The following is a 19,018-nucleotide window of genomic DNA, read 5'->3' as shown; positions in this document are numbered from 1 at the left end:
AGTTGCTATTTCCATTAAATCTCGTTAATCAGAAAAACGGTAATTTACACCTGCAGCGGAACAAAATTCCGTTCCGCCCAGCGTCTGGCTCGAACCCACGACCCTGGGATTAAGAGTCTGACGCTGTACCGACTGAGCTAGCCGGCTACCTCGGTGAATACCTGCCGGGTAGCACGTCACACAGTACTCGTTTGCGTTGGGTGGTCCCATACAGAAACTCTCCATGATGCCTAATGTTTTCCTAACGTCACACTCGTCACGTACTTCACTTTTATGTCATAATCATTTCTGAGAGGTACAGAAATTGCATGACAACATGCAGAGCTAGTGGCGTCAAAATTAACACACATACTTTATGTGACTCAAAAGCCGAACGAGTTACTTTCCGACGTTGTTTTAGATGTGCAAGTGATAGTCAAAACTCGCTGTGTCGGCACTCTGCCGACCATTTCGATAGTTAACACCGGTCTTGTTGTGTGTGTTTCAAGCTCAAGAGCATCTCCAAGCAAAAAATGGTCAACAGCAACATTCAGACGGTTTCGTACTGCTCAATTGCTACATTAAAACGTTATGTTTCTTTTTCAGAACTGGAAAAACACAAGCGTGACAGCATTCGAACCTGTAATCTTCAGATCCGAACTCCGACGCCTTATCCATTAGGCCACACGGTCACTGACGACCAACATTTACATGTATACGACTCATCTCGAAACGCTCACACCCCTGAGGATTTGTGTTTTCGTTCTACACAGCCGCTGCCCCTTGCTCTTTCCCACCCATTCGTTACATTCAACCTCTGACGAGACCGAACAAATATAGACTGAGAAACAAGACCACACACTTTGTGCATTCGGAATCGAAGGCAGGGCGTCCCTCGCCGCATTTGCTACGATTGCCATTTGCTACTTCTGCAGAAGCGGCGGCGGCGGCGACGACGACGACGACGACGACGAATATCGCGAGAGGCTCTGAGATATGTGAGAAATACATCTATAAAATGTAATTCAGACTGCCTCGTCCCACCTTATGCTGTACCGCTTTGGCAAATGCTTTATCTGCGCCATTCGCCTTAATCGCATCTGAGAGTGATTCTTAAAAAAACGCCTGTCGCTAATTGTTCGTCATCACAGGTACTGTTTGCTATACGGCCACGACGCGCAACTGATTTCCAAAATTCATCTTTCTCCTGTGAGGATGGAACTTACGACCCCTGGTTTATTAGACCAGTGCTCTACCACTGAGCTAAATAGGCGCGGCCTAGCGGTACTCTTGGGTACTTCGGCCTTACGGTCGTCTGCATCATCAGACTTTAGCTGACAACACTTCATATTACCGGCTAATATTTGCAGCTATGGCGACAAATTACTGCTTGGCTACACATCTGACACGTAACCGATGTGCTCTCCAAACAACAACACTTGCATTTCAGAACATGTCTTTCACACATGTCTACAAAAATCACCTTCACCTTCAAATACAGCTTCCTTGCGACTGACAGAGACGTAGGCAAAGTTTAAAGTTGCTATTTCCATTAAATCTCGTTAATCAGAAAAACGGTAATTTACACTTGCAACGGAACAAAATTACGTGCCGCCCAGCGTCTGGCTCGAACCCACGACAATGGGATTTAGAGTCTGACGCTCTACCGACTGAGCTAGCCGGCTACCTCGGTGAATACCTGCCGGGTAGCACGTCACACAGTACTCGTTTGGGTTGGGTGGTCCCATACAGAATCTCTCCATGATGCCTAATGTTTTCCTAACGTCACACTCGTCACGTACTTCACTTTTATGTCATAATCATTTGTGAGAGGTAAAGAAATTGCATGACAACATGCAGAGCTAGTGGCGTCAAAATTAACGCACATACTTTATGTGACTCAAAAGCCGAACGAGTTACTTTCCGACGTTGTTTTAGATGTGCAAGTGATAGACAAAACTCGCTGTGTCGGCACTCTGCCGACCATTTCGCTAGTTAACACCGGTCTTGTTGTGTGTGTTTCAAGCTCAAGAGCATCTCCAAGCAAAAAATGGTCAACAGCAACATTCAGACGGTTTCGTACTGCTCAATTGCTACATTAAAACGTTATGTTTCTTTTTCAGAACTGGAAAAACACAAGCGTGACAGCATTCGAACCTGTAATCTTCAGATCCGAAGTCCGACGCCTTATCCATTAGGCCACACGGTCACTGACGACCAACATTTACATGTATACGACTCATCTCGAAACGCTCACACCCCTGAGGATTTGTGTTTTCGTTCTACACAGCCGCTGCCCCTTGCTCTTTCCCACCCATTCGTTACATTCAACCTCTGACGTGACCGACCAAATATAGACTGAGAAACAAGACCACACACTTTGTGCATTCGGAATCGAAGGCAGGGCGTCCCTCGCCGCATTTGCTACGATTGCCATTTGCTACTTCTGCAGAAGCGGCGGCGGCGGCGACGACGACGACGACGACGACGACGACGACGACGACGACGAAGAATATCGCGAGAGGCTCTGAGATATGTGAGAAATACATCTATAAAATGTAATTCAGACTGCCTCGTCCCACCTTATGCTGTACCGCTTTGGCAAATGCTTTATCTGCGCCATTCGCCTTAATCGCATCTGAGAGTGATTCTTAAAAAAACTCCTGTCGCTAATTGTTCGTCATCACAGGTACTGTTTGCTATACGGCCACGACGCGCAACTGATTTCCAAAATTCATCTTTCTCTTGTGAGGATGGAACTTACGACCCCTGGTTTATTAGACCAGTGCTCTACCACTGAGCTAAAGACGCGCGGCCTAGCGGTACTCTTGGGTACTTCGTCCTTACGGTCGTCTGCATCATCAGACTTTAGCTGACAACACTTCATATTACCGGCTAATATTTGCAGCTATGGCGACAAATTACTGCTTGACTACACATCTGACACGTAACCGATGTGCTCTCCAAACAACAACACTTGCATTTCAGAACATGTCTTTCACACATGTCTACAAAATCACCTTCACCTTCAAATACAGCTTCCTTGCGACTGACAGAGACGTAGGCAAAGTTTAAAGTTGCTATTTCCATTAAATCTCGTTAATCAGAAAAACGGTAATTTACACTTGCAGCGGAACAAAATTCCGTTCCGCTCAGCGTCTGGCTCGAACCCAAGACCCTGGGATTAAGAGTCTGACGCTCTACCGACTGAGCTAGCCGGCTACCTCGGTGAATACCTGCCGGGTAGCACGTCACACAGTACTCGTTTGGGTTGGGTGGTCACATACAGAATCTCTCCATGATGCCTAATGTTTTCCTAACGTCACACTCGTCACGTACTTCACTTTTATGTCATAATCATTTGTGAGAGGTAAAGAAATTGCATGACAACATGCAGAGCTAGTGGCGTCAAAATTAACGCACATACTTTATGTGACTCAAAAGCCGAACGAGTTACTTTCCGACGTTGTTTTAGATGTGCAAGTGATAGTCAAAACTCGCTGTGTCGGCACTCTGCCGACCATTTCGCTAGTTAACACCGGTCTTGTTGTGTGTGTTTCAAGCTCAAGAGCATCTCCAAGCAAAAAATGGTCAACAGCAACATTCAGACGGTTTCGTACTGCTCAATTGCTACATTAAAACGTTATGTTTCTTTTTCAGAACTGGAAAAACACAAGCGTGACAGCATTCGAACCTGTAATCTTCAGATCCGAAGTCCGACGCCTTATCCATTAGGCCTCACGGTCACTGACGACCAACATTTACATGTATACGACTCATCTCGAAACGCTCACACCCCTGAGGATTTGTGTTTTCGTTCTACACAGCCGCTGCCCCTTGCTCTTTCCCACCCATTCGTTACATTCAACCTCTGACGTGACCGACCAAATATAGACTGAGAAACAAGACCACACACTTTGTGCATTCGGAATCGAAGGCAGGGCGTCCCTCGCCGCATTTGCTACGATTGCCATTTGCTACTTCTGCAGAAGCGGCGGCGGCGACGACGACGACCACGACGACGACGACGACGACGACGACGAAGAATATCGCGAGAGGCTCTGAGATATGTGAGAAATACATCTATAAAATGTAATTCAGACTGCCTCGTCCCACCTTATGCTGTACCGCTTTGGCAAATGCTTTATCTGCGCCATTCGCCTTAATCGCATCTGAGAGTGATTCTTAAAAAAACTCCTGTCGCTAATTGTTCGTCATCACAGGTACTGTTTGCTATACGGCCACGACGCGCAACTGATTTCCAAAATTCATCTTTCTCTTGTGAGGATGGAACTTACGACCCCTGGTTTATTAGACCAGTGCTCTACCACTGAGCTAAAGAGGCGCGGCCTAGCGGTACTCTTGGGTACTTCGTCCTTACGGTCGTCTGCATCATCAGACTTTAGCTGACAACACTTCATATTACCGGCTAATATTTGCAGCTATGGCGACAAATTACTGCTTGACTACACATCTGACACGTAACCGATGTGCTCTCCAAACAACAACACTTGCATTTCAGAACATGTCTTTCACACATGTCTACAAAATCACCTTCACCTTCAAATACAGCTTCCTTGCGACTGACAGAGACGTAGGCAAAGTTTAAAGTTGCTATTTCCATTAAATCTCGTTAATCAGAAAAACGGTAATTTACACTTGCAGCGGAACAAAATTCCGTTCCGCTCAGCGTCTGGCTCGAACCCACGACCCTGGGATTAAGAGTCTGACGCTCTACCGACTGAGCTAGCCGGCTACCTCGGTGAATACCTGCCGGGTAGCACGTCACACAGTACTCGTTTGGGTTGGGTGGTCACATACAGAATCTCTCCATGATGCCTAATGTTTTCCTAACGTCACACTCGTCACGTACTTCACTTTTATGTCATAATCATTTGTGAGAGGTAAAGAAATTGCATGACAACATGCAGAGCTAGTGGCGTCAAAATTAACGCACATACTTTATGTGACTCAAAAGCCGAACGAGTTACTTTCCGACGTTGTTTTAGATGTGCAAGTGATAGTCAAAACTCGCTGTGTCGGCACTCTGCCGACCATTTCGCTAGTTAACACCGGTCTTGTTGTGTGTGTTTCAAGCTCAAGAGCATCTCCAAGCAAAAAATGGTCAACAGCAACATTCAGACGGTTTCGTACTGCTCAATTGCTACATTAAAACGTTATGTTTCTTTTTCAGAACTGGAAAAACACAAGCGTGACAGCATTCGAACCTGTAATCTTCAGATCCGAAGTCCGACGCCTTATCCATTAGGCCACACGGTCACTGACGACCAACATTTACATGTATACGACTCATCTCGAAACGCTCACACCCCTGAGGATTTGTGTTTTCGTTCTACACAGCCGCTGCCCCTTGCTCTTTCCCACCCATTCGTTACATTCAACCTCTGACGTGACCGACCAAATATAGACTGAGAAACAAGACCACACACTTTGTGCATTCGGAATCGAAGGCAGGGCGTCCCTCGCCGCATTTGCTACGATTGCCATTTGCTACTTCTGCAGAAGCGGCGGCGGCGGCGACGACGACGACGACGACGAATATCGCGAGAGGCTCTGAGATATGTGAGAAATGCATCTATAAAATGTAATTCAGACTGCCTCGTCCCACCTTATGCTGTACCGCTTTGGCAAATGCTTTATCTGCGCCATTCGCCTTAATCGCATCTGAGAGTGATTCTTAAAAAAACGCCTGTCGCTAATTGTTCGTCATCACAGGTACTGTTTGCTATACGGCCACGACGCGCAACTGATTTCCAAAATTCATCTTTCTCCTGTGAGGATGGAACTTACGACCCCTGGTTTATTAGACCAGTGCTCTACCACTGAGCTAAAGACGCGCGGCCTAGCGGTACTCTTGGGTACTTCGGCCTTACGGTCGTCTGCATCATCAGACTTTAGCTGACAACACTTCATATTACCGGCTAATATTTGCAGCTATGGCGACAAATTACTGCTTGACTACACATCTGACACGTGACCGATGTGCTCTCCAAACAACAACACTTGCATTTCAGAACATGTCTTTCACACATGTCTACAAAATCACCTTCACCTTCAAATACAGCTTCCTTGCGACTGACAGAGACGTAGGCAAAGTTTAAAGTTGCTATTTCCATTAAATCTCGTTAATCAGAAAAACGGTAATTTACACTTGCAGCGGAACAAAATTCCGTTCCGCCCAGCGTCTGGCTCGAACCCACGACACTGGGATTAAGAGTCTGACGCTCTACCGACTGAGCTAGCCGACTACCTCGGTGAATACCTGCCGGGTAGCACGTCACACAGTACTCGTTTGGGTTGGGTGGTCCCATACAGAATCTCTCCATGATGCCTAATGTTTTCCTAACGTCACACTCGTCACGTACTTCACTTTTATGTCATAATCATTTGTGAGAGGTAAAGAAATTGCATGACAACATGCAGAGCTAGTGGCGTCAAAATTAACGCACATACTTTATGTGACTCAAAAGCCGAACGAGTTACTTTCCGACGTTGTTTTAGATGTGCAAGTGATAGTCAAAACTCGCTGTGTCGGCACTCTGCCGACCATTTCGCTAGTTAACACCGGTCTTGTTGTGTGTGTTTCAAGCTCAAGAGCATCTCCAAGCAAAAAATGGTCAACAGCAACATTCAGACGGTTTCGTACTGCTCAATTGCTACATTAAAACGTTATGTTTCTTTTTCAGAACTGGAAAAACACAAGCGTGACAGCATTCGAACCTGTAATCTTCAGATCCGAAGTCCGACGCCTTATCCATTAGGCCTCACGGTCACTGACGACCAACATTTACATGTATACGACTCATCTCGAAACGCTCACACCCCTGAGGATTTGTGTTTTCGTTCTACACAGCCGCTGCCCCTTGCTCTTTCCCACCCATTCGTTACATTCAACCTCTGACGTGACCGACCAAATATAGACTGAGAAACAAGACCACACACTTTGTGCATTCGGAATCGAAGGCAGGGCGTCCCTCGCCGCATTTGCTACGATTGCCATTTGCTACTTCTGCAGAAGCGGCGGCGGCGGCGACGACGACGACGACGACGACGACGACGACGACGAAGAATATCGCGAGAGGCTCTGAGATATGTGAGAAATACATCTATAAAATGTAATTCAGACTGCCTCGTCCCACCTTATGCTGTACCGCTTTGGCAAATGCTTTATCTGCGCCATTCGCCTTAATCGCATCTGAGAGTGATTCTTAAAAAAACTCCTGTCGCTAATTGTTCGTCATCACAGGTACTGTTTGCTATACGGCCACGACGCGCAACTGATTTCCAAAATTCATCTTTCTCTTGTGAGGATGGAACTTACGACCCCTGGTTTATTAGACCAGTGCTCTACTACTGAGCTAAAGACGCGCGGCCTAGCGGTACTCTTGGGTACTTCGTCCTTACGGTCGTCTGCATCATCAGACTTTAGCTGACAACACTTCATATTACCGGCTAATATTTGCAGCTATGGCGACAAATTACTGCTTGACTACACATCTGACACGTAACCGATGTGCTCTCCAAACAACAACACTTGCATTTCAGAACATGTCTTTCACACATGTCTACAAAATCACCTTCACCTTCAAATACAGCTTCCTTGCGACTGACAGAGACGTAGGCAAAGTTTAAAGTTGCTATTTCCATTAAATCTCGTTAATCAGAAAAACGGTAATTTACACTTGCAGCGGAACAAAATTCCGTTCCGCTCAGCGTCTGGCTCGAACCCACGACCCTGGGATTAAGAGTCTGACGCTCTACCGACTGAGCTAGCCGGCTACCTCGGTGAATACCTGCTGGGTAGCACGTCACACAGTACTCGTTTGGGTTGGGTGGTCCCATACAGAATCTCTCCATGATGCCTAATGTTTTCCTAACGTCACACTCGTCACGTACTTCACTTTTATGTCATAATCATTTCTGAGAGGTAAAGAAATTGCATGACAACATGCAGAGCTAGTGGCGTCAAAATTAACGCACATACTTTATGTGACTCAAAAGCCGAACGAGTTACTTTCCGACGTTGTTTTAGATGTGCAAGTGATAGTCAAAACTCGCTGTGTCGGCACTCTGCCGACCATTTCGCTAGTTAACACCGGTCTTGTTGTGTGTGTTTCAAGCTCAAGAGCATCTCCAAGCAAAAAATGGTCAACAGCAACATTCAGACGGTTTCGTACTGCTCAATTGCTACATTAAAACGTTATGTTTCTTTTTCAGAACTGGAAAAACACAAGCGTGACAGCATTCGAACCTGTAATCTTCAGATCCGAAGTCCGACGCCTTATCCATTAGGCCTCACGGTCACTGACGACCAACATTTACATGTATACGACTCATCTCGAAACGCTCACACCCCTGAGGATTTGTGTTTTCGTTCTACACAGCCGCTGCCCCTTGCTCTTTCCCACCCATTCGTTACATTCAACCTCTGACGTGACCGACCAAATATAGACTGAGAAACAAGACCACACACTTTGTGCATTCGGAATCGAAGGCAGGGCGTCCCTCGCCGCATTTGCTACGATTGCCATTTGCTACTTCTGCAGAAGCGGCGGCGGCGGCGACGACGACGACGACGACGACGACGACGACGAAGAATATCGCGAGAGGCTCTGAGATATGTGAGAAATACATCTATAAAATGTAATTCAGACTGCCTCGTCCCACCTTATGCTGTACCGCTTTGGCAAATGCTTTATCTGCGCCATTCGCCTTAATCGCATCTGAGAGTGATTCTTAAAAAAACTCCTGTCGCTAATTGTTCGTCATCACAGGTACTGTTTGCTATACGGCCACGACGCGCAACTGATTTCCAAAATTCATCTTTCTCTTGTGAGGATGGAACTTACGACCCCTGGTTTATTAGACCAGTGCTCTACCACTGAGCTAAAGACGCGCGGCCTAGCGGTACTCTTGGGTACTTCGTCCTTACGGTCGTCTGCATCATCAGACTTTAGCTGACAACACTTCATATTACCGGCTAATATTTGCAGCTATGGCGACAAATTACTGCTTGACTACACATCTGACACGTAACCGATGTGCTCTCCAAACAACAACACTTGCATTTCAGAACATGTCTTTCACACATGTCTACAAAATCACCTTCACCTTCAAATACAGCTTCCTTGCGACTGACAGAGACGTAGGCAAAGTTTAAAGTTGCTATTTCCATTAAATCTCGTTAATCAGAAAAACGGTAATTTACACTTGCAGCGGAACAAAATTCAGTTCCGCTCAGCGTCTGGCTCGAACCCACGACCCTGGGATTAAGAGTCTGACGCTCTACCGACTGAGCTAGCCGGCTACCTCGGTGAATACCTGCCGGGTAGCACGTCACACAGTACTCGTTTGGGTTGGGTGGTCCCATACAGAATCTCTCCATGATGCCTAATGTTTTCCTAACGTCACACTCGTCACGTACTTCACTTTTATGTCATAATCATTTGTGAGAGGTAAAGAAATTGCATGACAACTTGCAGAGCTAGTGGCGTCAAAATTAACGCACATACTTTATGTGACTCAAAAGCCGAACGAGTTACTTTCCGACGTTGTTTTAGATGTGCAAGTGATAGTCAAAACTCGCTGTGTCGGCACTCTGCCGACCATTTCGCTAGTTAACACCGGTCTTGTTGTGTGTGTTTCAAGCTCAAGAGCACCTCCAAGCAAAAAATGGTCAACAGCAACATTCAGACGGTTTCGTACTGCTCAATTGCTACATTAAAACGTTATGTTTCTTTTTCAGAACTGGAAAAACACAAGCGTGACAGCATTCGAACCTGTAATCTTCAGATCCGAAGTCCGACGCCTTATCCATTAGGCCACACGGTCACTGACGACCAACATTTACATGTATACGACTCATCTCGAAACGCTCACACCCCTGAGGATTTGTGTTTTCGTTCTACACAGCCGCTGCCCCTTGCTCTTTCCCACCCATTCGTTACATTCAACCTCTGACGTGACCGACCAAATATAGACTGAGAAACAAGACCACACACTTTGTGCATTCGGAATCGAAGGCAGGGCGTCCCTCGCCGCATTTGCTACGATTGCCATTTGCTACTTCTGCAGAAGCGGCGGCGGCGGCGACGACGACGACGACGACGACGACGAATATCGCGAGAGGCTCTGAGATATGTGAGAAATACATCTATAAAATGTAATTCAGACTGCCTCGTCCCACCTTATGCTGTACCGCTTTGGCAAATGCTTTATCTGCGCCATTCGCCTTAATCGCATCTGAGAGTGATTCTTAAAAAAACGCCTGTCGCTAATTGTTCGTCATCACAGGTACTGTTTGCTATACGGCCACGACGCGCAACTGATTTCCAAAATTCATCTTTCTCCTGTGAGGATGGAACTTACGACCCCTGGTTTATTAGACCAGTGCTCTACCACTGAGCTAAAGAGGCGCGGCCTAGCGGTACTCTTGGGTACTTCGTCCTTACGGTCGTCTGCATCATCAGACTTTAGCTGACAACACTTCATATTACCGGCTAATATTTGCAGCTATGGCGACAAATTACTGCTTGACTACACATCTGACACGTAACCGATGTGCTCTCCAAACAACAACACTTGCATTTCAGAACATGTCTTTCACACATGTCTACAAAATCACCTTCACCTTCAAATACAGCTTCCTTGCGACTGACAGAGACGTAGGCAAAGTTTAAAGTTGCTATTTCCATTAACTCTCGTTAATCAGAAAAACGGTAATTTACACTTGCAGCGGAACAAAATTCCGTTCCGCCCAGCGTCTGGCTCGAACCCACGACACTGGGATTAAGAGTCTGACGCTCTACTGACTGAGCTAGCCGACTACCTCGGTGAATACCTGCCGGGTAGCACGTCACACAGTACTCGTTTGGGTTGGGTGGTCCCATACAGAATCTCTCCATGATGCCTAATGTTTTCCTAACGTCACACTCGTCACGTACTTATCTTTTATGTCATAATCATTTGTGAGAGGTAAAGAAATTGCATGACAACATGCAGAGCTAGTGGCGTCAAAATTAACGCACATACTTTATGTGACTCAAAAGCCGAACGAGTTACTTTCCGACGTTGTTTTAGATGTGCAAGTGATAGTCAAAACTCGCTGTGTCGGCACTCTGCCGACCATTTCGCTAGTTAACACCGGTCTTGTTGTGTGTGTTTCAAGCTCAAGAGCATCTCCAAGCAAAAAATGGTCAACAGCAACATTCAGACGGTTTCGTACTGCTCAATTGCTACATTAAAACGTTATGTTTCTTTTTCAGAACTGGAAAAACACAAGCGTGACAGCATTCGAACCTGTAATCTTCAGATCCGAAATCCGACGCCTTATCCATTAGGCCACACGGTCACTGACGACCAACATTTACATGTATACGACTCATCTCGAAACGCTCACACCCCTGAGGATTTGTGTTTTCGTTCTACACAGCCGCTGCCCCTTGCTCTTTCCCACCCATTCGTTACATTCAACCTCTGACGAGACCGACCAAATATAGACTGAGAAACAAGACCACACACTTTGTGCATTCGGAATCGAAGGCAGGGCGTCCCTCGCCGCATTTGCTACGATTGCCATTTGCTACTTCTGCAGAAGCGGCGGCGGCGGCGGCGACGACGACGACGACGACGACGACGACGACGACGACGAATATCGCGAGAGGCTCTGAGATATGTGAGAAATACATCTATAAAATCTAATTCAGACTGCCTCGTCCCACCTTATGCTGTACCGCTTTGGCAAATGCTTTATCTGCGCCATTCGCCTTAATCGCATCTGAGAGTGATTCTTAAAAAAACGCCTGTCGCTAATTGTTCGTCATCACAGGTACTGTTTGCTATACGGCCACGACGCGCAACTGATTTCCAAAATTCATCTTTCTCCTGTGAGGATGGAACTTACGACCCCTGGTTTATTAGACCAGTGCTCTACCACTGAGCTAAAGAGGCGCGGCCTAGCGGTACTCTTGGGTACTTCGTCCTTACGGTCGTCTGCATCATCAGACTTTAGCTGACAACACTTCATATTACCGGCTAATATTTGCAGCTATGGCGACAAATTACTGCTTGACTACACATCTGACACGTAACCGATGTGCTCTCCAAACAACAACACTTGCATTTCAGAACATGTCTTTCACACATGTCTACAAAATCACCTTCACCTTCAAATACAGCTTCCTTGCGACTGACAGAGACGTAGGCAAAGTTTAAAGTTGCTATTTCCATTAACTCTCGTTAATCAGAAAAACGGTAATTTACACTTGCAGCGGAACAAAATTCCGTTCCGCCCAGCGTCTGGCTCGAACCCACGACACTGGGATTAAGAGTCTGACGCTCTACTGACTGAGCTAGCCGACTACCTCGGTGAATACCTGCCGGGTAGCACGTCACACAGTACTCGTTTGGGTTGGGTGGTCCCATACAGAATCTCTCCATGATGCCTAATGTTTTCCTAACGTCACACTCGTCACGTACTTATCTTTTATGTCATAATCATTTGTGAGAGGTAAAGAAATTGCATGACAACATGCAGAGCTAGTGGCGTCAAAATTAACGCACATACTTTATGTGACTCAAAAGCCGAACGAGTTACTTTCCGACGTTGTTTTAGATGTGCAAGTGATAGTCAAAACTCGCTGTGTCGGCACTCTGCCGACCATTTCGCTAGTTAACACCGGTCTTGTTGTGTGTGTTTCAAGCTCAAGAGCATCTCCAAGCAAAAAATGGTCAACAGCAACATTCAGACGGTTTCGTACTGCTCAATTGCTACATTAAAACGTTATGTTTCTTTTTCAGAACTGGAAAAACACAAGCGTGACAGCATTCGAACCTGTAATCTTCAGATCCGAAATCCGACGCCTTATCCATTAGGCCACACGGTCACTGACGACCAACATTTACATGTATACGACTCATCTCGAAACGCTCACACCCCTGAGGATTTGTGTTTTCGTTCTACACAGCCGCTGCCCCTTGCTCTTTCCCACCCATTCGTTACATTCAACCTCTGACGAGACCGACCAAATATAGACTGAGAAACAAGACCACACACTTTGTGCATTCGGAATCGAAGGCAGGGCGTCCCTCGCCGCATTTGCTACGATTGCCATTTGCTACTTCTGCAGAAGCGGCGGCGGCGGCGGCGACGACGACGACGACGACGACGACGACGACGACGACGAATATCGCGAGAGGCTCTGAGATATGTGAGAAATACATCTATAAAATCTAATTCAGACTGCCTCGTCCCACCTTATGCTGTACCGCTTTGGCAAATGCTTTATCTGCGCCATTCGCCTTAATCGCATCTGAGAGTGATTCTTAAAAAAACGCCTGTCGCTAATTGTTCGTCATCACAGGTACTGTTTGCTATACGGCCACGACGCGCAACTGATTTCCAAAATTCATCTTTCTCCTGTGAGGATGGAACTTACGACCCCTGGTTTATTAGACCAGTGCTCTACCACTGAGCTAAAGAGGCGCGGCCTAGCGGTACTCTTGGGTACTTCGTCCTTACGGTCGTCTGCATCATCAGACTTTAGCTGACAACACTTCATATTACCGGCTAATATTTGCAGCTATGGCGACAAATTACTGCTTGACTACACATCTGACACGTAACCGATGTGCTCTCCAAACAACAACACTTGCATTTCAGAACATGTCTTTCACACATGTCTACAAAATCACCTTCACCTTCAAATACAGCTTCCTTGCGACTGACAGAGACGTAGGCAAAGTTTAAAGTTGCTATTTCCATTAACTCTCGTTAATCAGAAAAACGGTAATTTACACTTGCAGCGGAACAAAATTCCGTTCCGCCCAGCGTCTGGCTCGAACCCACGACACTGGGATTAAGAGTCTGACGCTCTACTGACTGAGCTAGCCGACTACCTCGGTGAATACCTGCCGGGTAGCACGTCACACAGTACTCGTTTGGGTTGGGTGGTCCCATACAGAATCTCTCCATGATGCCTAATGTTTTCCTAACGTCACACTCGTCACGTACTTATCTTTTATGTCATAATCATTTGTGAGAGGTAAAGAAATTGCATGACAACATGCAGAGCTAGTGGCGTCAAAATTAACGCACATACTTTATGTGACTCAAAAGCCGAACGAGTTACTTTCCGACGTTGTTTTAGATGTGCAAGTGATAGTCAAAACTCGCTGTGTCGGCACTCTGCCGACCATTTCGCTAGTTAACACCGGTCTTGTTGTGTGTGTTTCAAGCTCAAGAGCATCTCCAAGCAAAAAATGGTCAACAGCAACATTCAGACGGTTTCGTACTGCTCAATTGCTACATTAAAACGTTATGTTTCTTTTTCAGAACTGGAAAAACACAAGCGTGACAGCATTCGAACCTGTAATCTTCAGATCCGAAATCCGACGCCTTATCCATTAGGCCACACGGTCACTGACGACCAACATTTACATGTATACGACTCATCTCGAAACGCTCACACCCCTGAGGATTTGTGTTTTCGTTCTACACAGCCGCTGCCCCTTGCTCTTTCCCACCCATTCGTTACATTCAACCTCTGACGAGACCGACCAAATATAGACTGAGAAACAAGACCACACACTTTGTGCATTCGGAATCGAAGGCAGGGCGTCCCTCGCCGCATTTGCTACGATTGCCATTTGCTACTTCTGCAGAAGCGGCGGCGGCGGCGACGACGACGACGACGACGACGACGACGACGACGACGACGACGAATATCGCGAGAGGCTCTGAGATATGTGAGAAATACATCTATAAAATCTAATTCAGACTGCCTCGTCCCACCTTATGCTGTACCGCTTTGGCAAATGCTTTATCTGCGCCATTCGCCTTAATCGCATCTGAGAGTGATTCTTAAAAAAACGCCTGTCGCTAATTGTTCGTCATCACAGGTACTGTTTGCTATACGGCCACGACGCGCAACTGATTTCCAAAATTCATCTTTCTCCTGTGAGGATGGAACTTACGACCCCTGGTTTATTAGACCAGTGCTCTACCACTGAGCTAAAGACGCGTGGCCTAGCGGTACTCTTGGGTACTTCGGCCTTACGGTCGTCTGCATCATCAGACTTTAGCTGACAACACTTCATATTACCGGCTAATATTTGCAGCTATGGCGACAAATTACTGCTTGACTACACATCTGACACGTAACCGATGTGCTCTCCAAACAACAACACTTGCATTTCAGAACATGTCTTTCACACATGTCTACAAAATCACCTTCACCTTCAAATACAGCTTCCTTGCGACTGACAGAGACGTAGGCAAAGTTTAAAGTTGCTATTTCCATTAAATCTCGTTAATCAGAAAAACGGTAATTTACACTTGCAGCGGAACAAAATTCCGTTCCGCCCAGCGTCTGGCTCGAACCCACGACACTGGGATTAAGAGTCTGACGCTCTACCGACTGAGCTAGCCGGCTACCTCGGTGAATACCTGCCGGGTAGCACGTCACACAGTACTCGTTTGGGTTGGGTGGTCCCATACAGAATCTCTCCATGATGCCTAATGTTTTCCTAACGTCACACTCGTCACGTACTTCACTTTTATGTCATAATCATTTGTGAGAGGTAAAGAAATTGCATGACAACATGCAGAGCTAGTGGCGTCAAAATTAACGCACATACTTTATGTGACTCAAAAGCCGAACGAGTTACTTTCCGACGTTGTTTTAGATGTGCAAGTGATAGTCAAAACTCGCTGTGTCGGCACTCTGCCGACCATTTCGCTAGTTAACACCGGTCTTGTTGTGTGTGTTTCAAGCTCAAGAGCATCTCCAAGCAAAAAATGGTCAACAGCAACATTCAGACGGTTTCGTACTGCTCAATTGCTACATTAAAACGTTATGTTTCTTTTTCAGAACTGGAAAAACACAAGCGTGACAGCATTCGAACCTGTAATCTTCAGATCCGAAATCCGACGCCTTATCCATTAGGCCACACGGTCACTGACGACCAACATTTACATGTATACGACTCATCTCGAAACGCTCACACCCCCTGAGGATTTGTGTTTTCGTTCTACACAGCCGCTGCCCCTTGCTCTTTCCCACCCATTCGTTACATTCAACCTCTGACGAGACCGACCAAATATAGACTGAGAAACAAGACCACACACTTTGTGCATTCGGAATCGAAGGCAGGGCGTCCCTCGCCGCATTTGCTACGATTGCCATTTGCTACTTCTGCAGAAGCGGCGGCGGCGGCGACGACGACGACGACGACGACGACGACGACGACGACGACGACGAATATCGCGAGAGGCTCTGAGATATGTGAGAAATACATCTATAAAATGTAATTCAGACTGCCTCGTCCCACCTTATGCTGTACCGCTTTGGCAAATGCTTTATCTGCGCCATTCGCCTTAATCGCATCTGAGAGTGATTCTTAAAAAAACGCCTGTCGCTAATTGTTCGTCATCACAGGTACTGTTTGCTATACGGCCACGACGCGCAACTGATTTCCAAAATTCATCTTTCTCCTGTGAGGATGGAACTTACGACCCCTGGTTTATTAGACCAGTGCTCTACCACTGAGCTAAAGAGGCGCGGCCTAGCGGTACTCTTGGGTACTTCGTCCTTACGGTCGTCTGCATCATCAGACTTTAGCTGACAACACTTCATATTACCGGCTAATATTTGCAGCTATGGCGACAAATTACTGCTTGACTACACATCTGACACGTAACCGATGTGCTCTCCAAACAACAACACTTGCATTTCAGAACATGTCTTTCACACATGTCTACAAAATCACCTTCACCTTCAAATACAGCTTCCTTGCGACTGACAGAGACGTAGGCAAAGTTTAAAGTTGCTATTTCCATTAAATCTCGTTAATCAGAAAAACGGTAATTTACACTTGCAGCGGAACAAAATTCCGTTCCGCCCAGCGTCTGGCTCGAACCCACGACCCTGGGATTAAGAGTCTGACGCTCTACCGACTGAGCTAGCCGGCTACCCCGGTGAATACCTGCCGGGTAGCACGTCACACAGTACTCGTTTGGGTTGGGTGGTCATATACAGAATCTCTCCATGATGCCTAATGTTTTCCTAACGTCACACTCGTCACGTACTTCACTTTTATGTCATAATCATTTGTGAGAGGTAAAGAAATTGCATGACAACATGCAGAGCTAGTGGCGTCAAAATTAACGCACATACTTTATGTGACTCAAAAGCCGAACGAGTTACTTTCCGACGTTGTTTTAGATGTGCAAGTGATAGTCAAAACTCGCTGTGTCGGCACTCTGCCGACCATTTCGCTAGTTAACACCGGTCTTGTTGTGTGTGTTTCAAGCTCAAGAGCATCTCCAAGCAAAAAATGGTCAACAGCAACATTCAGACGGTTTCGTACTGCTCAATTGCTACATTAAAACGTTATGTTTCTTTTTCAGAACTAGAAAAACACAAGCGTGACAGCATTCGAACCTGTAATCTTCAGATCCGAAGCCCGACGCCTTATCCATTAGGCCACACGGTCACTGACGACCAACATTTACATGTATACGACTCATCTCGAAACGCTCACACCCCTGAGGATTTGTGTTTTCGTTCTACACAGCCGCTGCCCCTTGCTCTTTCCCACCCATTCGTTACATTCAACCTCTGACGTGACCGACCAAATATAGACTGAGAAACAAGACCACACACTTTGTGCATTCGGAATCGAAGGCAGGGCGTCCCTCGCCGCATTTGCTACGATTGCCATTTGCTACTTCTGCAGAAGCGGCGGCGGCGGCGACGACGACGACGACGACGACGACGAATATCGCGAGAGGCTCTGAGATATGTGAGAAATACATCTATAAAATGTAATTCAGACTGCCTCGTCCCACCTTATGCTGTACAGCTTTGGCAAATGCTTTATCTGCGCCATTCGCCTTAATCGCATCTGAGAGTGATTCTTAAAAAAACGCCTGTCGCTAATTGTTCGTCATCACAGGTACTGTTTGCTATACGGCCACGACGCGCAACTGATTTCCAAAATTCATCTTTCTCCTGTGAGGATGGAACTTACGACCCCTGGTTTATTAGACCAGTGCTCTACCACTGAGCTAAAGAGGCGCGGCCTAGCGGTACTCTTGGGTACTTCGTCCTTACGGTCGTCTGCATCATCAGACTTTAGCTGACAACACTTCATATTACCGGCTAATATTTGCAGCTATGGCGACAAATTACTGCTTGACTACACATCTGACACGTAACCGATGTGCTCTCCAAACAACAACACTTGCATTTCAGAACATGTCTTTCACACATGTCTACAAAATCACCTTCACCTTCAAATACAGCTTCCTTGCGACTGACAGAGACGTAGGCAAAGTTTAAAGTTGCTATTTCCATTAACTCTCGTTAATCAGAAAAACGGTAATTTACACTTGCAGCGGAACAAAATTCCGTTCCGCCCAGCGTCTGGCTCGAACCCACGACACTGGGATTAAGAGTCTGACGCTCTACTGACTGAGCTAGCCGACTACCTCGGTGAATACCTGCCGGGTAGCACGTCACACAGTACTCGTTTGGGTTGGGTGGTCCCATACAGAATCTCTCCATGATGCCTAATGTTTTCCTAACGTCACACTCGTCACGTACTTATCTTTTATGTCATAATCATTTGTGAGAGGTAAAGAAATTGCATGACAACATGCAGAGCTAGTGGCGTCAAAATTAACGCACATACTTTATGTGACTCAAAAGCCGAACGAGTTACTTTCCGACGTTGTTTTAGATGTGCAAGTGATAGTCAAAACTCGCTGTGTCGGCACTCTGCCGACCATTTCGCTAGTTAACACCGGTCTTGTTGTGTGTGTTTCAAGCTCAAGAGCATCTCCAAGCAAAAAATGGTCAACAGCAACATTCAGACGGTTTCGTACTGCTCAATTGCTACATTAAAACGTTATGTTTCTTTTTCAGAACTGGAAAAACACAAGCGTGACAGCATTCGAACCTGTAATCTTCAGATCCGAAATCCGACGCCTTATCCATTAGGCCACACGGTCACTGAC

At 46.3% G+C, this 19,018-nt stretch overlaps 1 non-coding gene across 1 annotated transcript; it reads right to left on the bottom strand.

Annotated features, from left to right (window-relative positions):
* Positions 1–4,252: 4,252 nt before the first annotated feature.
* On the bottom strand, positions 4,253–4,324 carry Trnai-aau (transfer RNA isoleucine (anticodon AAU)). Its single transcript has one exon. It is a non-coding gene; the product is annotated as a tRNA-Ile (tRNA).
* Between the last annotated feature and the right edge of the window lie 14,694 nt (positions 4,325–19,018).

Source organism: Schistocerca gregaria, unplaced genomic scaffold, assembly GCF_023897955.1.
Source record: "Schistocerca gregaria isolate iqSchGreg1 unplaced genomic scaffold, iqSchGreg1.2 ptg000169l, whole genome shotgun sequence".
NCBI lineage: Eukaryota > Metazoa > Arthropoda > Insecta > Orthoptera > Acrididae > Schistocerca > Schistocerca gregaria.
This window is presented reverse-complemented; position numbering and strand designations above follow the sequence as displayed.